Here is a 23986-nt window from a genome sequence, read left to right as displayed (position 1 = left end):
CTCTGCGCGCCACAATAGCAAACCCAGAATTCTTAGCCGCTAACCTAGCCAATTGCAAAGTGGCGTCTAGGGTAAAAGAATTAGCCAATTTGAGAGCATTGATTCTGTCCATAATCTCCTCATAAGGAGGAGAATCACTATCGACCGCCTTTATCAGCTCATCGAACCAGAAACATGCGGCTGTAGCGACAGGGACAACGCATGAAATTGGTTGTAGAAGGTAACCCTGCTGAACAAACATCTTTTTAAGCAAACCTTCTAATTTTTTATCCATAGGATCTTTGAAAGCACAACTATCCTCTATGGGTATAGTGGTGCGTTTGTTTAAAGTGGAAACCGCTCCCTCGACCTTGGGGACTGTCTGCCATAAGTCCTTTCTGGGGTCGACCATAGGAAACAATTTTTTTAAATATGGGGGGAGGGACGAAAGGAATACCGGGCCTTTCCCATTCTTTATTAACAATGTCCGCCACCCGCTTGGGTATAGGAAAAGCTTCTGGGAGCCCCGGCACCTCTAGGAACTTGTCCATTTTACATAGTTTCTCTGGGATGACCAACTTGTCACAATCATCCAGAGTGGATAATACCTCCTTAAGCAGAATGCGGAGATGTTCCAACTTAAATTTAAATGTAATCACATCAGGTTCAGCATGTTGAGAAATGTTCCCTGAATCAGTAATTTCTCCCTCAGACAAAACCTCCCTGGCCCCATCAGACTGGGTTAGGGGCCCTTCAGAAACATTATTATCAGCGTCGTCATGCTCTTCAGTATCTAAAACAGAGCAGTCGCGCTTACGCTGATAAGTGTTCATTTTGGCTAAAATGTTTTTGACAGAATTATCCATTACAGCCGTTAATTGTTGCATAGTAAGGAGTATTGGCGCGCTAGATGTACTAGGGGCCTCCTGAGTGGGCAAGACTCGTGTAGACGAAGGAGGGAATGATGCAGTACCATGCTTACTCCCCTCACTTGAGGAATCATCTTGGGCATCATTGTCATTGTCACATAAATCACATTTATTTAAATGAATAGGAATTCTGGCTTCCCCACATTCAGAACACAGTCTATCTGGTAGTTCAGACATGTTAAACAGGCATAAACTTGATAACAAAGTACAAAAAACGTTTTAAAATAAAACCGTTACTGTCACTTTAAATTTTAAACTGAACACACTTTATTACTGCAATTGCGAAAAAACATGAAGGAATTGTTCAAAATTCACCAAATTTTCACCACAGTGTCTTAAAGCCTTAAAAGTATTGCACACCAAATTTGGAAGCTTTAACCCTTAAAATAACGGAACCGGAGCCGTTTTGAACTTTAACCCTTTTACAGTCCCTGGTATCTGCTTTGCTGAGACCCAACCAAGCCCAAAGGGGAATACGATACCAAATGACGCCTTCAGAAAGTCTTTTCTAAGTATCAGAGCTCCTCTCACATGCGACTGCATGCCATGCCTCTCAAAAACAAGTGCGCAACACCGGCGCGAAAATGAGGCTCTGCCTATGCTTTGGGAAAGCCCCTAAAGAATAAGGTGTCTAAAACAGTGCCTGCCGATATTATTATATCAAAATACCCAAATAAAATGATTCCTCAAGGCTAAATATGTGTTAATAATGAATCGATTTAGCCCAGAAAAAGTCTACAGTCTTAATAAGCCCTTGTGAAGCCCTTATTTACGATCGTAATAAACATGGCTTACCGGATCCCATAGGGAAAATGACAGCTTCCAGCATTACATCGTCTTGTTAGAATGTGTCATACCTCAAGCAGCAAGAGACTGCTCACTGTTCCCCCAACTGAAGTTAATTGCTCTCAACAGTCCTGTGTGGAACAGCCATGGATTTTAGTGACGGTTGCTAAAATCATTTTCCTCATACAAACAGAAATCTTCATCTCTTTTCTGTTTCTGAGTAAATAGTACATACCAGCACTATTTCAAAATAACAAACTCTTGATTGAATAAAAAAAACTACAGTTAAACACTAAAAAACTCTAAGCCATCTCTGTGGAGATGTTGCCTGTACAACGGCAAAGAGAATGACTGGGGTAGGCGGAGCCTAGGAGGGATCATGTGACCAGCTTTGCTGGGCTCTTTGCCATTTCCTGTTGGGGAAGAGAATATCCCACAAGTAAGGATGACGCCGTGGACCGGACACACCTATGTTGGAGAAAGTGAAAATTTATTGGACAACTTTAAAAAGATATACAGACATGGCAGTAAAAGCTAGAGCAGAAATCTTACATGTTTAGCGCCCCCTACAGGCGCTTAATCATAGTAAATTTCAATATCAGTTAATATTTAGCAGCGTATTTAGCAGTGGTAGTGAAATTCTATTTTTATTCACAGATCGATAACAATAAATTATACCTGCTCTAGCAAATTTCAATATCAGTTAATATTCAGCAGCATAAAAAATACCTTATCTCTATTTATAGACTGATAGTCCCCTTTTTCAACACATAGATGCCGTTTCTCAATGTTCATTTAAACCACTGTGCCTTGGTTGATCTTTACAGCCATGTAACAGTTAAAGATTTCAGGAAGAATTTTGTGAACGTCCACCCACACATGACACAATTAACACAATGATAGGTCAGAAGACAAATACACACCTATTGGGGGCGTTAGACACAATAGCCTTAAATAGCCGATTACAGTGCGGCGCGTTCACCTTTGAAAAAGCCATGCAATGTGGCGAAACATGTTAGGGACGTTAGGGCAATGGTGAGGAGTCCTAGGAGCTCCTGTGTTTTTAGAAAGCCTTAAGCTACCAAATGATTACTGTAGTCTGAGCATATAATTTATATTTGTTATAACAACATTTATTTATGATTCAGCCTTCAATATAACGAAGTTGCATCTGGCAGCTGCTTATATCTCACACAGCGTTTGTCACACAAACATTCATCTAGGATTTAGCCTTTAATATATAGGAGTTGTAACTGGCAGCTGCTTGTATTTTACACTCAGCTTTGACCTTCATAGTGAATGAGAGTGTTTGAATGTATATTGAGTTATTGAGCGCATTCATAACCCGTTATTTATTTACTGATTCAGTAACCTTGTGTGAGTGAAGTCTATAAGTTTGACAGTGCACTGATCCTAATAACATAGCACTGCTTACTACGTAAACCTAACACGGTGAACCAAAGCCGTTATTTACTGGGAGACCAATAGCGAGTCAGTTACTGGCTAATCCAGCCTATGATAGAAGTCAACTTAAAATATATAAATGTAACTGAAAGCTTATAAAGCCGTAGCATACATACGACTAATTGAGTCGAGCAGATCTCAATAATATCTTTCTATACGGTAAAGAGTACAAACAGTTACATCTCATATTTGGTCTTCTGTTACCTGCTTTTTATATGAGTAACACGCTGGTATTTGTTGTAGACAGACATTTATATTGTGAGGGCGGCGCGCTGTGACCAAATTTATATTCCAGCACTGTAATTCAACCCTAGCATTTACCAGCAATCTCATGAAGATACTTACAATAAGTGAGCATCAGAAAATCACAGAAACTGATCGGATAACACACCGTCATTAATTGAAGCTAGCCACACTTTTGTATACAATCAATTGCCTAAGTGCAACAGAATTGCAACTTATTGGGATAATTCTTATCACACATTATCAAACGGTGTTACTTATTATCAAGTCCTTGCTTCATGTTATCGTGTTCACTACAGAAATTTCACCTACAGTGCTAAATAAATTATGTGGTTAATTACATACTAGAGTTTATCATAAATGTGGTATTCAAGTAATAATACCAATACCAGATCTTTTATCAAAAAATGATCCTCATTTTTAAGCATAAAACTGAATTGGACAGACATCTTCTCCAATATAGTGAACTATCTTAATTATCAGCAGACACATACAGGTCGGACTGATGAGTAATATCCACACGTGTAATTAGTTCACTTGTGATATTCTGTTGATTAATAGCAGTACACACTAGCACATGGGGTTTTTATGCTGGATCAATAGAATTATGATATTCCGGTACTTTATAACTGTCTGGTAATTGACCAGCAATACCACTTGTTATTTATTTGGAAAATTAACCCATTTCCCAGTATTAATTCCAATATATGCATACCAGCATTATTTTCGATGAGTGCAACTACCTCACATCTTCCTGATTTACTAGGTCACATGCCCTAGTAGTAAACATTCCTTGATAAACTTATCCACACCACATCTTAGGTTTCAGAGTTCGCTCGTCAACCCTTACTGCCCAATATAACTGTTTATTACAACAGGGACTCATTGGTTTATTCACGCTCTCACTCACAATTTTACCACATATTCAGAGTGGTTTTATCCTACCACAATCCAGTACTGTTGTCTCCATAGACACTAATTATAGCACATTCTGCAGTTATTTGTGATACCCTTGCAGTGTGATATTGATTGAATGTGCTATTTTTGATTAACAGTTGCAACGCAATTATAAACATACTACAGTCGGTACTTAAGTGTGTTTTTAATGTTTGTTTCCTATTTTAATGTTTTGACCCCAATACAAGTTATATTTTAATTTTATGTATCTTCCTGTTTCCCCATTCCATCCTTCGACTAATTCAGTGACTATTACAAGCAAATTTTTTTTTTTTTTTTTCGTAATTGGACCTAGGAGTGCTGTCAATGTGTATGCTTTTTTCTTTGAACATTAACAAATCTGTGTATATCTGGATCTCCACTGCTTCATATGATAAGGGTTGTCTGTTTCTGGAGTGCCAGAGTATATCTTCCCTGTCCCTATATGACAGGAGCTTGACAATAATGTCTCTTGGTGGTGCTCTTGCAGGTGGTTTGGGTCGTAGGGCTCTATGGGCCCTCTCTACATGGATATCTTCAGGGTATCTGACTTATTTGGTACTGACTTATTTCTGTCTGAGTCACTACTTCAGGAACACCTCTTATCCTCAGATTGTTCCGCCGACTCCTGTTTTCTAGGTCTTCAATCCTGTCAGTAAGATTCAGAACAATCATTTCCTGTGACATGCAGCTGGAATTATGCTGTAAATCAGAGCGTAGTGCCTCCTATGATTCTTCCACAAGCGTGACTCTGTGGTCTATATTAGCAATATCCTTTTTAAGTTCGCCAAACATGCGTTTTATCTCTAACATAGCTTCCTTTATATCATTTTGGATGATAGGTGTCTGATATCCTCCTTTGTGACATAATCACACTGTCTAGGCTCTGTGTTGTGGGAAGAGACTGCTTCAATCTGCCCCGCAGAGTCTGATGTGTCTTTTTGGGAACATTGGACTGTGTCACTTGGAATCAAATAATTTTCCATATTTGATGAGTGCAGGCTCTTGTGTGGCTTAGGGCCTCTCCTATTTGACATGTCTATTGGGTTTGTAGGTTATAACCAGTGATACTGGAGAGGAATAACCCTGTCAAAGTTGAGCCCTCTACTCAGGCGTGGTGCTGTTATGAGATGTGCAGTATTTGTTAGTTCAGCTGCTCACCTAAAAAAGTTTTCTTTGAGCCACGTGGTCTGTATTATATCTCAGTGTACCACTGTAGCAAGAAAAAACCTGGCCGTAGCTGCTTTATATTTCAACTTCTGCTATAATGGCCTTCTTTCAGATATATGTATGCCAGTGTCAGTTCAGCTACAACCATATATCTTATTTTTGAGTAACAGCAATCAGTGTGATCTCAGACCCAGCTCCTGTGCTAATTTAGGCCCAATAAATTGTGCGTCACAAGTCGCCACTCATCGCTCTCTTTTCCAGAATCTGAGGCTGCAATTCTGCTGCTATTATTAGCGCTTTTGCCGTGTTGATGTGAAGCCGATTATCCAGAGGTCTCGGGGTCCGTTGGCGCTCTCTTTTAACTCAGCCGTTACCGGTTGGGCTCCGGTGTATACTTCCCAGCAGTATCTAACTCAGTTTCCGTGAGTGGGCTCTGTGCAGCGGAGTAGTGCTCCAGCATCCGTGTACGATGGTTCTTGTTAAGTCCCCGCTAGCAGGCTAAGGCTTAAAGATCCAAAGCAAACAGCGTTTTGCAGTTGTCCCCTGCCATTACTGTAGGCCTCACCACTCGTTCAGACGGATATCCGCCCACCAAACCCGAGTTGATCTCCGCTCAAATTTATATATACTCCTCAATTAAATATGTTTAATTTTAACAATTATTGCGCAGTTAGATGCGTTTAGCCTTACACTGAGAGTACTTGGGTATCAGAGCACTATTAGTGTGCGGCCATCAGCGATTGTGGCCAGGCTCCGCCCCCTTGATATTATTTATATATGTACTAATTTTTTTTCTTTACATATTATTGTATACAGTTATTGACTTATCTAGTAAGTCTATCTATATGGGCATTCATTTATCTATTGTGTATTTTTTAAACTAAAATATGTTAATATTTTTTATGAATTTTGTTTATTATTTTACTTCTATTTTAGCTATTTTGTTTAATGCCTACAATATTGATCTTGAGGTATAACTAATTTATAATGTTCATTATTTTTTCACTTATAATAAGTTAATTATTGTTTATATGCATATCAGTTAATATATTATATATTAACTGTTTGATGGCCCCCTTATGTGTAACACACTGTAGACTGACAATATCGATGATATACTTCATGGAGATAAGTTTTTCTCTTCCAACTCGTGCTACATAGTTAATAGGGTCATCTTGATTAGATCATTGTAACATTGTTTTTAATTGGTTCGACATAGGAATCGGACATAGCTGACATATACTTATCAGCCTCCGAAGTGCATGTATGCATGCATGAAACGTGTCAAGCCATCACGGACTGACCTGTACATGTATACTGTTGTTTTAACCGAATAAACCCAGTGTTTTTTCAATTCAAGTTCTTGCGTGACCTTTTTCTCTTTTCATTTTTGTATTCGTGTGGTTGGGAATTGGACTCGCTGAACACCAGCTGAATTTGTTTCTGAACAGGAGCCTCCTCTCCTCGCTTTTTCTTATTAATAGCCTTGTTTTGTTACCGGTGACATATCAGGAAGCATCTACTGCAGTTATGTCTCACACGTCATATGCCAGCAGCTCACAAGTACGTCTATGTGGCTTACACTATGTAGGAAAGACGCAAGGAACTATCCATAAAAGAATGGCCAACCATCGAGCCACAATCAGATTGGCCATACAGAAAGGGGAATCCGACCAGCCGGTGGCCCGTCATTGGTTAGTGGCAAAGCATCCAGTATCTGCCATCAAGATAATTCTAATTGACTACATCCCCAAATTGCCCCGAGGTGGGGACAGGAACAAGCTGCTTCTAAAGAGAGAAGCAGAATGGATGTTCCAATTGGATACCATACACCCCAAGGGACTCAATTATTTACCTGATTTTGGAGCATTATCATAATGTAGTGTAGCCATGTGTCTTTGTCGAATGGCAGGTTGTGGATGGAGACTGGGTGGGGGTGGTCTTTCACCTGTTGACAGGATTCTACCTTTCACCACAGTCGTTGGTGACATCAAGGGATGGTGTGGATTAATCGTAGTTCAAGTTATCTCCTTGATTACCCCCTAGACCTTGGTAAGTTGTTCCCTCTTGTCAGTATAATACAATATATTGAATAATTATTCTTTAAAATAAACCCCCAATAAAATGCATATACAAAACAATAAAATTAATGTAAATTCCTAAATTCTTTATATTAGTTAAAATTTATAGACATTGAATTATATGTATAGAAAACAAGATATGAATCAAAACTATACAAGTTTAAACTGTTATAATATGCTATGCAAAGATCATAAAAATGACCTTATTCACAACCATCTCCCAAATCAGTTGCATTTAAATATCACAATGAGATACCAGAATCTTCTGTTATTAACCAATAACTCTAGTTCAATGCTCAATATGCATTATCCACTTACTATGCTTAATTAATAACTACCAGGGATATAATCACAATAACCAGTTTGTGTACAGTTCTGAAAGAGTTCACTATAATAACTGACTTATAAATCTGGAGTATAAAACCATGTCTAATAAATAAATTATTAAAGTGAAGGTCAATTTTTTCTGTTCACAATACATCAGGTTGAAGCTTATGTTATAAACATTAAAGTTGCTCACTTTATATGTATAAATAATGATTCCTTTGAAAATAAAACTTATATCGAATGTACCTCCGTTATCACGCTTATCTCCGCCCATACAACACTTCCGTATTTTTCTCCTCTGACGTCGCTTTGTTTATTACAAGCAGACTACGCTCGTGCACCCTTGTTTTCTTTGCAGTGTGCATGCGTATAGTTAGCTCAATTGTGCATGTGTTTCATTCATGGCCGTAAGTTTGTATACAATAACCCAAACAAATTGTATCATTCATTGCTACGCAAGTCTGTCAGTGACTCACTCGCAAGATCGGTCTGGACACTCCAAAACGTTATAGTATTTATCAATACTTTATAAACGGTCAGTATATCAATTCTAATGTATTTTTAAACATACTAATAATTTAATATATGTAATTTTAAAATATCTTTGTGGATCTCATATTTATATCCTGCCTTTTTCTAATATCACGACTAACTGCAGCAATAACATATATATAATGAAATCTATAAATATTTTACTCAGTTATATGAAATATAAAGTATTATGTAGTAATACAAAGATAATTTTTTGTTCATCTTGATGTTATGTATGCAGTTAGTCGTTATAGATTTGACTTTATATATAAATGCTTCTAAAGTACATCGATATCTCTTCTTATTCCATATGTTATTCATATGAAATTCAATTGAAACTTTTTTTTTTTTTTTATATATTGGACTGCTTTTTTTTTTTAGATATTTGGAACCATATGTATGTTTTATATCTTTTGAACCCGATTGTTCACATTATCCTTTATATTTTTTATTATTGATTTATATATTTCAGTCCTATTTGTGTTGTTTTATTATTATTATTTTTTTAATATATTCAACTATATCATTAATTGAATTATATAACGATGTGGAATGCATAGCTTACATCTCATGTATATGATTTCATAAACCCAATAGAGACAGCATTTTAAAACAAAGTCTGTTGTGATGTATATCTTCCTTATAATCACCTATGTTTTTAAAATTATTTAATGATTACATTGAAAATATATTAAAAAATGTTTATCCATTAAAAACTATAATTTATTACAGTATCATATTTTTAAAAGCATTTTGTATAAATTAATTGATTACAATCAAAGCACTTAATTCTTCTGTTTATATCTGCTATAGACATGATTTATTATACTGTCTAAAAGAAAAAATAGAATCAGATAAAGTATGTAAAAATCTGTCTATTGGAATTTATTGCTGCCATATAAAACATTTTGTCTTTTGTTTTTGCAAGACTAATTATATCTACATGATTTATTATGCTTTGAAAAAACGAAAACATCGGCACTATAAAAAGTGTTTCTTTCAAATTCTTTAGTGACATCTAAGTCAATCTTTAGACCCACTATATCTACATGAATTATTACATTGTCCTACATCAAATAGTGAAAAATGTACCATATTTAAAAAAGCACTCATTTCCAATTCGTTTCTGGCATATAAGAAACTTAGGCCTAGATTTAGAGTTTGGCGGTAGCCGTGAAAACCAGCGTTAGAGGCTCCTAACGCTGGTTTTAGGCTACCGCCTGTTTTTGGAGTCCGTCAGGAAAGGGTCTAACGCTCAATTTTCAGCCGCGACTTTTCCATACCGCAGATCCCCTTACGTCAATTGCGTATCCTATCTTTTCAATGGGATCTTTCTAACTCGGGTATTTAGAGTCGTGGCTGAACTGAGCGTTAGAAATCTAACGACAAAACTCCAGCCGCAGAAAAAAAAGTCAGTAGTTAAGAGCTTTCTGGGCTAACGCCAGTTTATAAAGCTCTTAACTACTGTGCTCTAAAGTACACTAACACCCATAAACTACCTATGTACCCCTAAACCGAGGTCCCCCCACATCGCCACCACTCGATTCAATTTTTTTAACCCCTAATCTGCCGACCGCCACCTACGTTATCCTTATGTACCCCTAATCTGCTGCCCCTAACACCGCCGACCCCTGTATTATATTTATTAACCCCTAACCTGCCCCCCACAACGTCGCCGCCAGCTACCTACAATTAACCCCTAATCTGCCGACCGCAAAGTGCCGCTACTTATGTTATCCTTATGTACCCCTAATCTGCTGCCCCCAACACCGCCGACCCCTATATTATATTTATTAACCCCTAATCTGCCCCCCACAACGTCGCATCCACCTGCCTACACTTATTAACCCCTAATCTGCCGAGCAGACCACACCACTATTATAATAAAGTTATTAACCCCTAATCCGCCTCACTAACCCTATAATAAATAGTATTAACCCCTAATCTGCCCTCCCTAACATCACCGACACCTAACTTAAAAAATTAACCCCTAATCTGCCGACTGGAGCTCACCGCTATTCTAATAAATGTATTAACCCCTAAAGCTAAGTCTAACCCTAACACTAACACCCCCCTAAATTAAATATAATTTTAATCTAATGAAATTAATTAACTCTTATTAAATACATTATTCCTATTTAAAGCTAAATACTTACCTGTAAAATAAATCCTAATATAGCTACAATATAAATTATATTTATATTATAGCTATTTTAGGATTTATATTTATTTTACAGGTAACTTTGTATTTATTTTAACCAGGTACAATAGCTAAAATAGTTAAAATAATTACAAAATTACCTGTAAAATAAATCCTAGCCTAAGTTACAATTAAACCTAACACTACACTATCAATAAATTAATTAAATAAAATACCTACAATTACCTACAAATAAACCTAACACTACACTATCAATAAATAAATTAAATACAATATCTACAAATAAATACAATGAAATAAACTAACTAAAGCACAAAAAATAAAAAAGAACTAAGTTACAAAAAATAAAAAAATATTTACAAACATCAGAAAAATATTACAACAATTTTAAACTAATTACACCTACTCTAAGCCCCCTAATAAAATAACAAAGACCCCCAAAATAAAAAAATGCCCTACCCTATTCTAAATTACTAAAGTTCAAAGCTCTTTTACCTTACCAGCCCTGAACAGGGCCCTTTGCGGGGCATGCCCCAAAGAATTCAGCTCTTTTGCCTGTAAAAAAAACACATACAATACCCCCCCCCCCAACATTACAACCCACCACCCACATACCCCTAATCTAACCCAAACCCCCCTTAAATAAACCTAACACTAAGCCCCTGAAGATCTTCCTACCTTATCTTCACCATACCAGGTTCACTGATCGATCCAGAAGAGCTCCTCCGATGTCCTGATCCAACCACAAGCGGGGGGCTGAAGATGTCCATGATCCGTCTGAAGTCTTCTATCAACGGCATCTTCAATCTTCTTTCTTCTGGATCCATCTTGCAGACGCGGAACATCCTGCTGGCCCGACGGACTACCGACGAATGAAGGCTCCTTTAAGGGACGTCATCCAAGATGGCGTCCCTCGAATTCCGATTGGCTGATAGGATTCCATCAGCCAATCAGAATCAAGTTCAATTTGATTGGCTGTTCCGATCAGCCAATAGAATGTGAGCTCAATCCGGTTGGCTGATCGGATCGGCCAATCGGATTGAACTTGATTCTGATTGGCTGATTCCATCAGCCAATCAGAATTTTCCTACCTTAATTCCGATTGGCTGATAGAATCCTATCAGCCAATCGGAATTCGAGGGACGCCATCTTGGATGACGTCCCTTAAAGGAGCCTTCATTCGTCGGTAGTCCGTCGGGCCAGCAGGATGTTCCGCGTCGGAGGTCTGCAAGATGGATCCGGAAGAAAGAAGATTGAAGATGCAGTTGATAGAAGACTTCAGCCGGATCATGGACCTCTTCAGCTCCTGCTTGGATGATGACTTCAGCCGGATCATGGACCTCTTCAGCTCCCGCTTGGATGATGACTTCAGCCGGATCATGGACATCTTCAGCCCCCCGCTTGGGCTTGGATCAGGACATCGGAGGAGCTCTTCTGGATCGATCGGTGAACCTGGTATGGTGAAGATAAGGTAGGAAGATCTTCAGGGGCTTAGTGTTAGGTTTATTTAAGGGGGGTTTGGGTTAGATTAGGGGTATGTGGGTGGTGGGTTGTAATGTTGTGGGGGGGGGTATTGTATGTGGGTTTTTTTACAGGCAAAAGAGCTGAATTCTTTGGGGCATGCCCCGCAAAGGGCCCTGATCAGGGCTGGTAAGGTAAAAGAGCTTTGAACTTTAGTAATTTAGAATAGGGTAGGGCATTTTTTTTTATTTTGGGGGTCTTTGTTATTTTATTAGGGGGCTTAGAGTAGGTGTAATTAGTTTAAAATTGTTGTAATATTTTTCTGATGTTTGTAAATATTTTTTTATTTTTTGTAACTTAGTTCTTTTTTATTTTTTGTACTTTAGTTAGTTTATTTCATTGTATTTATTTGTAGATATTGTATTTAATTTATTTATTCATAGTGTAGTGTTAGGTTTAATTGTAGGTAATTGTAGGTATTTTATTTAATTAATTTATTGATAGTGTAGTGTTAGGTTTAATTGTAACTTAGGTTAGGATTTATTTTACAGGTAATTTTGTAATTATTTTAGCTATTGTACCTGGTTAAAATAAATACAAAGTTACCTGTAAAATAAATATAAATCCTAAAATAGCTATAATATAAATATAATTTATATTGTAGCTATATTAGGATTTATTTTACAGGTAAGTATTTAGCTTTAAATAGAAATAATTTATTTAATAAGAGTTAATTAATTTCGCTAGATTTAAATTATATTTAACTTAGGGGGGTGTTAGTGTTAGGGTTAGACTTAGCTTTAGGGGTTAATACATTTATTAGAATAGTGGTGAGCTCCTGTCGGCAGATTAGGGGTTAATGTTTGAAGTTAGGTGTCGGCAATGTTAGGGAGGGCAGATTAGGGGTTAATACTATTTATTATAGGGTTATTGAGGCGGGAGTGAGGCGGATTAGGGGTTAATACATTTATTATAGTAGTGCTCAGGTCCGGTCGGTAAATTAGGGGTTAATAAGTGTAGTTAGGTGGAGGAGATGTTGGGGGCGGCAGATTAGGGGTTAATAAATATAATATAGGGGTCGGCGATGTTAGGGCAGCAGATTAGGGGTACATAGGGATAATGTAGGTGGCGGGGGTGTACGGAGCGGCAGATTAGGGGTTAAAATAATATGCAGGGGTCAGCGATAGCGGGGGCGGCAGATTAGGGGTTAATAAGTGTAAGGTTAGGGGTGTTTAGACTCGGGGTACATGTTAGGGTGTTAGGTGCAGACGTAGGAAGTGTTTCCCCATAGCAAACAATGGGGCTGCGTTAGGAGCTGAACGCGGCTTTTTTGCAGGTGTTAGGTTTTTTTTCAGCTCAAACAGCCCCATTGTTTCCTATGGGGGAATCGTGCACGAGGACATTTTTTAAGCTGGCCGCGTACATAAGCAACTCTGGTATCGAGAGTTGAAGTTGCGTTAAATATGCTCTACGCTCCTTTTTTGGAGCCTAACGCAGCCATTCTGTGGACTCTCAATACCAGAGTTATTTAAAAGGTGCGGCCAGAAAAAAGCCAGCTTTAGCTTTGCGGGTCGTTACCGACAAAACTCTAAATCTAGCCGTTACAATTTATATTCATCTAGCTATTCATTATAATGTTGTTGTTGAATTTCCCCCAGAAATGAACTTTACCAAGCAGTGATTTAACCTACTCCCAGCTGATGAGTGGCAATAACCACGAAACAGCTGTCCTGGGATTGGTCTAAATCACTGTACTAACCCTAGCTAAGCATAAAAGCTGTGTAATGCAGCAGTGCTATGGCATAAAGGGAAGTCTGTCTTAAAAAGCAGGCTAAAAGTAAAAAGGTGAGTCATTGTGAACCTCATTTGCATATCTTACCCAGATTCCTTTGCTGCATTGGAAACAGTGTAGTCAGAGAGTTTCTGGGTTTAAAGCAAGTCTTCTGACTTGTTTAGATTTGTAAATGGTTTACACAATGAGTTATTTTCTCTATATTTTATAATGAATATATATACTTTATTTTTTGTTGATACTACAAAAATAAAATAAATACTTTGAATTGATAGTATTACATTTCTAAATTGTGTGCAATTGTTTTTCCATTTTAATCCTTGTATTCAGATTGTAAAACAATGCATGAGTTTTATTCCAATTCCTTTTTTTTTTTTTTCAAAGACTTTTATTACCTCAATGTTAACAAAAGAAATAACTTTTTACTCTGTTTTTTTTTTAACCTATTCATCACAATTAAATGCTATCTAACTTCATTAATTGTAAAGATTAAAGGTAGACTCTGGTTCTAATTAAAATCTCATTATTCAATTTGTATTTTGAAATTTAATCAACTGTCATACTTACTTTTATCATGAAATAATCTATTTTATATTGTTGTATTTATTTAAAAAAAAAAAAAAAAAAGATAGGTAGGCTCAAATGCTAAATTTTAATCCTTTGAGGGGTGCTTCATATCACAGGGTTTTTACATCTCTTTTAAACACAAAGAGACAGAAAGTACACATGGGCCATATAGATAACACTGTGTGCATTCACTGTTTTTTTTTAAAGGACCAGTCAACACATTAGATTTGCATAATCAACAAATGCAAAATAACAATACAATGCAATAGCACTTAGTCTGAACTTCAAATGAGTAGTAGATTTTTTATAACAAATTTCAAAGTTATGAATATTTCCACTCTCCTTGTACCATGTGATAGCAAACAGTCAATCACAAATGCATATATGTATAGTCTGAATTTTTGCACATGCTCAGTAGGAGCTGTTGACTCAAAAATTGTAAATATAAAAGACTGTGCACATAAGTTTTAATGGAAGTAAATTTTTAAGTAGTTTAAAATTAAATGCTGTATCTGAATCATGAAAATTTTATTTAACCAGAGTGCCCCTTTCATTTGTAGCACAATGCAATGTTACATTACAGTTAATAAATATAAAACAGTGACATTCATGTTATCATGGTGCTAAAAGCAGGTTGATAGATATATCCATGCATAAATACACACAGTCACATACATACACCGCATACACACACGCACCTGCATAAATACACAAACAGTCATATACACAAAGAAACACACACATATATTAGATACACTCAGAATGGAGATCCCCCAAGCGCCTACCAGGCCGGAGGCAGAAAGGGATCAACAGCGATAAGAATCTAGTAGTTTAAAATGACATAAAAGCATTTAATAAACATAGGTTTAAAAACATTCAATTCAATTCATGGATCCATGAAGAAGAGGGTAACAGTGATAATAAACAAGATTTATAAACAGATACAAAATGAAAAACAAAAATAACAGATGTCAAATGTTCAGGACTGGGTACAAAAAATGGATACAGTAACCAATAAAGAAATAGGAATCCAGTGGTTTAAGTTAAAAAAACCGAGTGTTCAAAAAAAGTTAAAAAAAAAAAAGGCAAATAATGTTCAAAATATCATCGTGAAGAAAATTGGTGGTTAATAAAGTCTCAGTGTGAAAAACAATAATCAATAGTGTGAGTAGCAATTCCGCTTCCAAAAAATAAACAAATAATACAAATTCAAATTCAAATCATAAAATGCAAAAATTAAGTGAAAAAAATCTGTGTAAAACTGTGGAGTGTAAAAAAAAGTGTGTGGAAATAATCACCCGGTGTCATATTTCTAGCGGACCTTGTTCTCCACCTATCCTTTGGCCTCTAAATCCTTGCACCTTATATCAAGCCCATTTCCTCCTTACCCTATAAATGATTACTGCACTCATTCACACCTGCTTGGAATTCTTGTGCCGCCTACTTTCAACTCCTTCTCACAAGCATCTCCCCAAGCTACAGACTGAACGCAACTCTGCAGCTCCTGGCTGTAACAGTTTCGGCTGTGACGTCACACGCCACCGGAACCTCACCCGACATCGGGAAAGCTCAGCCCTGCAAAGCACAACCGCTTGCTGGAAATCCTCTTCAGCCTTCCTCACCTTCAAACTACTATTGCAGTGCTTACCGGTAAGTGCCTTACTGCATACTGTCTTACATGAAAGTGCATAATAACCGCTAGGGGCTATTGATAAAAAACGGAACTTTAACCTAAGAACCAAATATGTCCTATGACTAATAGGAAAGGCTTGCAACACTGTGATCAAGGCTCACTATATATATTTACATCATCAGCAATTTCTCATGTTACCCTAACCTACATTAGAAAGGGATTAACCCCTCAAATACCGGTTGAATTGTTACAGCGCTGTCTTTTCTAGAGTGTAAACAGATACATGTTACTTTTTGTCTTACCCTTTTAAGGTTAGCTGAACTTACTCTGTGCATAGATATAAAGTCTGCCATCTCAGTTGTTAAGTCAGCATTGCCTAATATTATAAGGAAGGAGAATGTATATACACTGTAGCAATTAGAAACTAAAATCTTCTTGATATACAGTGTTCAACATTCCCCCATTCAAACATATCATTATACCTGCAGTTGTGGTCCTTTTCTTATGAAACTCATTCTTATTACAGGAATTTTTCACGTAAGCCTGACACCCGGATCCTAGATCCGGGTGATTATTTCCACACTCTTTTTTTCTACACTCCACAGTTTTACACTGATTTTTTTCACTTAATTTTTGCATTTTATGATTTGAATTTGAATTTTTATTATTTGTTTATTTTTTGGAAGCGGAATTGCTACTCACACTATTGATTATTGTTTTTCACACTGAGACTTTATTAACCACCAATTTTCTTCACGATGATATTTTGAACATTATTTGCCTTTTTTTGAACATTTTTTGAACACTCGGTTTTTTTAACTTAAACCACTGGATTCCTATTTCTTTACTGGTTACTGTATCCATTTTTTGTACCCAGTCCTGAACATTTGACATCTGTTATTTTTGTTTTTCATTTTGTATCTGTTTATAAATCTTGTTTATTATCACTGTTACCCTCTTTTTCATGGATCAATGAATTGTAATAAATGTTTTTAAACCTATGTTTATTAAATGCTTTTATGTAATTTTAAACTACTAGATTCTTATCGCTGTTAATCCCTTTCCGCCTCCGGCCTGGTAGGCGCTTGGGGGATCTCCATCCATTACTCAATGTCTATTGGTGGTTACTAGGTATCACCCCCCCCCCCTCAAGCTTTAAGGGTATAGAGTAGGCGCTAGTCCATATCCCTATCATAGATACACTCAGAGTCAGATAGCTACCGAATTACAAAGACACATACACACACATATATGCATAAATACACACAGTAAAATACATACACACATACACAAACACATACACACACATGCACACATAAATGCATAAATCTACACAAAACGCACACATTTATAGACAAAAACATACACAAACAAATGTATGCATAAATGAAATCACACAGTCACATACATACATACACAAATACACACACACATATATTAATCAATACAAACAGTCACATACATACACACAAACATAAAAAGATATATGCCAAAATTTACACCCAGTCAAATACATACACAAATACACACACACACACACACACACACTCACATACATTCACAAATATATGCACATATTGACAAAAAGTAACATACATACAGCAATTACACACAAACATACACACACATACAGACAGATATGAATAAATACAGACAGTCACATACACACATGCACACACACACATAGACAGATATATTTATAAATAAACACATTGACATACATAGAAAAATGCACACACATAGACCGATATATTAATAAAAACATACATTCACATAGACACACACATATCAAATGCTCACATACACACACAGACAGATATATTAAGAAAAACACACAGTCACATAAATAGACACATACACATATACACATTTATCAATAAATGCACACATTCACATACACACAAACATACAAATAGATACACACAGTCACATACATACACACATACTCACATACTCAGATATATAAATAAAAACACATTAACATACATACATACATACACATACAAAAATATAAAAAACACATACACATATACACACATCAATAAATACACACATTCTCATACACACACAAATAGATACACAGTCACATACATACACACACATATAAAGATGTATTAATAAATACACACATTCACATACATACACACACATACAAATAAATACACTCACATGCATACACACATCAATAAATACACACATTCACACACACACATCAATAAATACACACATTCACACACACAGATACACAGTCACATACACACACATAAAGATACATTAATAAATACACACATTCATAATACATACACATACCAATAAATAGACACTCACATACACACACATCAATAAATACACACATTAACACACACACACACACGAATAGATACACAGTCACATACACACATATAAAGATATATTAATAAAAACACGCATTCACATACAGACATACACATACATACAAATAAATACACACACACATATATATATCAATAAATACACACATTCACATATACACACACATACAAATAAATACACAGTCACATGCATACACACATACAAATAAATACACATACACACATACATATATATCAATAAATACACACATTTTCATACACACACACACATATACGAATAGATACAGTCACATACATACACACACATACACATACGAATAGACACTCACATACACACACATATATATCAATAAATGCACACAGTCACATACATACACACACTTATAAAGATATATAAATAAAAACACACATTCACATACATACAGACATACACACAAATACTTAGAAATACAAATAAATACACACACATACACAAATAGATACACAGTCACATACATACACACACACACACATAAATATATATAAATAAATACATTCACATACATACGAATAAATACACATACTCACATACATCAATAAATACACACATCCTCACATACACACACATACTAATAGATACACACAGTCACATACATAAACACTAGGGTTGCACCGATACCGATACTAGTATCTGTACTGATACCAAGTATTTGCATGAGTACTTGTACTCGTGCAAATGCACCGATACTTAAACCGATACCTCCACTTCCTACCCATATGCTATCTTGTGGCATTTTTTTCAAACTGCATGTTCCCATTTCATTTTAAACTGGAGTGGAGACTAAACTAAAAAAAAAAAAAAGTGTTTACTACTGTTCTGCCAATACAAATTGCTGTTATTTGTATTATTGTAGGAGAGATCACTGTACCTCGTTCAGACAAACCCCTGAAGTACTGGGCAGTTAATAAACAGATTTCCAGCTCTGGCTAAAATGGCCCAAAAATATCTTTCTGCCCCATGCAGTAGTGTGGAAAGTGAAAGACTGTTCAACTTAGAGTCGAACCTCCATACAAATGTCAGATTGATGTTGTATAACAGCCCTCCAACCCAATTGCATCACCCCTTTAAATTTAATATTTTATTGTAATATTTTTTATTTATAAACATGTTCAGTGAACTTTGTGACAAATAAAACTGTTTTATTATTTCATAATGTCTTTTGAATTACAGTCCTTTATAATTATAAAGAAGGAATCTTAAAAATTCTGTATTGTGCTTGGTAAACTGTCACATGACATTAAAAACAAAGTATCGGTAATTGGTATCGGCGAGTATTTGAAAACAAAGTATCAGTACTTGTACTCGGTCCTAAAAAATGGTATCGGTGCAACCCTAACACACACATACAAACATATGAAGATGTTAATAAATCACCAAACTCACATACATACACACAAATACTTAGAAATACAAATAAATACACATATTCACATGCATACACATATATCAATAAATACACACATTCACATACGCACACACATACAAATAGATACACACATTCACATACATACACACATACTCACACACAAATACACATACTGACATACCTACACACAAATATATCGATACACACAGTCACATACATAAACACATACAAACATATGAAGATATATTAATAAATCACCAAACTCACATACATGCACACACATATACACAAACATATGTATAAATACACACTCACATACATACACAAATATACACAGACACATATCAATACACACATTCACATACACACACAAATAACAAAACACATACGAATAGATACCCACAATCACATACACACATACACATGCATACGACTAAATACACACAGTCACGTACATACCCACAAAAACATATGTATTCATAAATTAACTGTAAATCACATACACACACACAAAATTAAAATAAAAATTACAAATAGTGACATACATACACATTCACACATATATTCATAAACACAAAGTCACATACATATACATACACACACACACACCCATCCATGCATAAGTACACACACAGTCACATACACACATATATACAAACACATACATGCATAAATCCATACACAGTCACATAGACACACACAAACATCCATGAATAAATATACACACCGTCTAATACATAAACACATACTCAAACACAAACACACACACATACATGCTTAAAAAAAATAATAATTTAGAAAAAAAAAAAAATATCTTCTTTTGAAAATTAACCTACACTATCACATTAACCTTTATGAATGTGTCTTAATATATTATATATTAGAAATGGATTATAACATAAACCCGAACATGATGATTAATACACATACACAAAGATAAATATATATATTTAATTTTATCTAATATGAAAAAAATTATATATATATATATATATATATATATATATATATATATATATATATATATATATATATATATATATATATATATATATATTATATATATATAAATTAATATTTAGAATTAATATTTTTTTTTTGTTACTCTATGTCTAAATATATTTTATTTAAATTTTTTCCATTACTTAATTTACTATTTTAAAATATTATTAATAAATATATTTTACATTTGTATTACAGATACATAATCAAAATGCCTGACTGTATTGTCGTTGGATGTGGTACTTCAACTAGAAGAGGAAGGTGTCAATTGGATATTAGTTTTCATGTTTTTCCAAAAACTCATGAAAAAATTAGAATTTGGTTACAGCAAACCAATCAGTATACCATCGATCAATTGGAACCAATGGTACAACTAATTTATGAAACCAACAGAACCATAAAATACTGTATGTGTTCCAAACATTTCAGACCGGACTGCTATTACACCCACGGTGTCAATAAAAAATTGAAGCCAGATGCAACGCCAACAATATTCCCATCTCGAGTAATTCATTATTCATCAACACCCTCAACTTCAGCTCCAGATGCATCTGGCTCTGCTTTAACTTTCTCAGACTCAACTCCAACATCATCCGCTTTTTTGATTGAAAAACAACCAAGAATTTATGTATGTCACCCTTGCGGTCAAAGGTGTAACATAACGAAGAATGATGCCTCTACTAATACAGAGATAATAGAAAAAATTGACAACTCAACCACATTTAATATGTTCTATGGAACACTAAGTACTAGTGTACAAACAGGAACAATTATTAAAACACTAACTAAAAATACAACAACCACAGATTTCTTAAAAAAAAAAAAAAGGATCAATACACTTGGACTATGGGGGATATGTCTACAGATAATTCAAATCGAAAGTAGTTTGGCATTTCAAAATCAAGAATTAAATGTAAATCCAAACATTGATACTCAAAGTGCTGATCCTATTCTAACTATACAATTGGATAATCAAGATGTAGAAAATTTAAATTTGGAACCATTAGAATTACAAGCAGTAGTATCAGAAACAACTCTTCATGAAGTTTCAAATATCTCATTGATTGAAGCAGATTCTGAACCTGATGCAATGTCCATGGGTGAAGAACCCGAAATCTTCGAAAAGGATCCAACTTACATACCAGAGACTACGGAGGAAACAATTGATGAATTTTCAGTCATTGAGGAAATTAGTAATGAACAATTAGTTCATGAACCAAAATATATTGTTTTTGAACAATGTCTGGACAAATTGTTAAAACTGATCCCATGCCGTTCAATTGAAAATTGTGAGGCACCAATGATGACAATTGAGAAACGATTGGTTGGAACAATGTTAATAGTTACTGGCGAGTGTGAAGCAGGCCACAATTCAGTACTTTGGTCGAGCCAACCGACTATTGGACAAAAAATGTTTGGTAACATACTAGCATGTTCCTCCTTACTGTTTACTGGCAATCAGTATGAAAAAATTAAAGATTATTTTCAATACTTTGGAATATGTTTTTTATCAAAACAAACATATTTTACATATCAAAATCTATACCTATTTCCCACAAAAGACAATTTTTGGAAAGCAGAATGTGCAGAAAATTTGACAAATTATAGTGGTCGTGGTATTGCTGTGACAGGAGACGGTCAGTGTGATAGCCCGGGTCATTCGGCTAAATACTGTACATATACAGTAATGGAGGATAAATTCAAAAACATTTTACATGTCAAAATTGTTCAAGTTACTGAGGCTCCTTCATCAGTGGCCATGGAAGCGAAAGCATTTCGTAGGGCAATGAATCACATGCTAAATGACGGATTCCTTACAGTGATGGTTGCTAAAGACAGACATGTAAGCATTAGAAAGATACTACAGGAGGAATACAAGAATATAAATCATCAATTTGACATCTGGCATTACAGTAAAAGCCTTAAAAAAAAAAAAAAAAAAATCTTAAAATGTCAGCAAGAAAAAAAACTTGTAAAGAATTAGCCAAATGGGTGACCTCTATATCCAATCATTTATGGGCATGTAGTGTATCATGCAACGGAGATGTAGAAATGATGGAACGGATGTGGAAATACTGCCTTTATCATGTTCTGAATATTCATTCATGGGTGGAGAATGGAATGGAATACAAATGCCAACATGGACAATTGGTTGTCGAGGGAGAGAGACCAAGGAAATGGCTGACTAAACAATCTGAGGCATTTCATGAACTCCAGAAAATTATATTGAATGAACAAATGCTGAAAGATTTAAAACACCTAAACTTGTTTAGCCATACTGGAAGTCTTCCATAGCTTTGTTTTGAAATACCGTCCAAAACGCATACATTTCAAAATGGATGCTATGGAAGCAAGAACCAAACTGGCAGCCATAGCAAATAACAAAAACTCAGAATGTGTCAAATCTACTGTGAAATTCCCAACCCCAACAAGCGGAAGTTATGGAGATTTGAAATTCAATACATACTTTCCAAAAAGTAAAAAAAAGAGTGGTTGATGAGACCAGTCTATGAAGACTTGGATTTGTCTCACATACATCAGATGAGCACAGAGGTTCTAAAATTAGCAGAAGGAACATCTACTCATTCTTGGAAATCCAAAAACAAGGATTTGCCAACGAACATTGCATCCACCCCAAGACCGGATAAAAAAAACAAAAAAAAAAAAACACTGATAGTGCAGCATGTATCTTGATTTGGCAAAAATAAATAATTTTTGCATTAGTTGATTGAAGAAAATATTTAATATGTTCTTTATTGTGAAAATCTATGTATATACTGTTTTATCTATATAATCAATCATTAATAACTATTGAGAGTCAATTGAAGTTTAGCGACTTTCTAATTTCTAGTGTAAAATTATTATATTGATTTACCTTATTGAACTTGAGTTTATTTTTGTTTATTAAAATTTTTAATATTTCTCTTTATTTTGTCATCTACTAAATTCAATAATCAATCTCCTTTGATGTTTATAGAAGTAATATACTAACCCAAAAAAATACACTACCTACTATACATTTACACATGAATATACTTGCAAAATGCATATAAAATACTTACATAACTCTATACAAACATTTATATATATATATATATATACTTAAATAAAAATAAAGATATATATATATAAAAAATGTATATGTGTGTTTATGTAAATGTGTTTAT

General features: G+C 35.1%; 1 protein-coding gene across 1 annotated transcript in view; it reads right to left on the bottom strand.

The window, feature by feature from the left end:
• Positions 1–23986, bottom strand: part of METTL13 (methyltransferase 13, eEF1A lysine and N-terminal methyltransferase) — a 580907-nt gene that overhangs the window by 503941 nt on the left and 52980 nt on the right. The gene's annotated exons all lie outside the window — the stretch shown is intronic.

Source organism: Bombina bombina, chromosome 10 (genome assembly GCF_027579735.1).
Source record: "Bombina bombina isolate aBomBom1 chromosome 10, aBomBom1.pri, whole genome shotgun sequence".
Lineage (NCBI taxonomy): Eukaryota > Metazoa > Chordata > Amphibia > Anura > Bombinatoridae > Bombina > Bombina bombina.
Note: the sequence above shows the minus strand (reverse complement) of the source record. Positions and strands in the feature narration are given on the sequence as shown.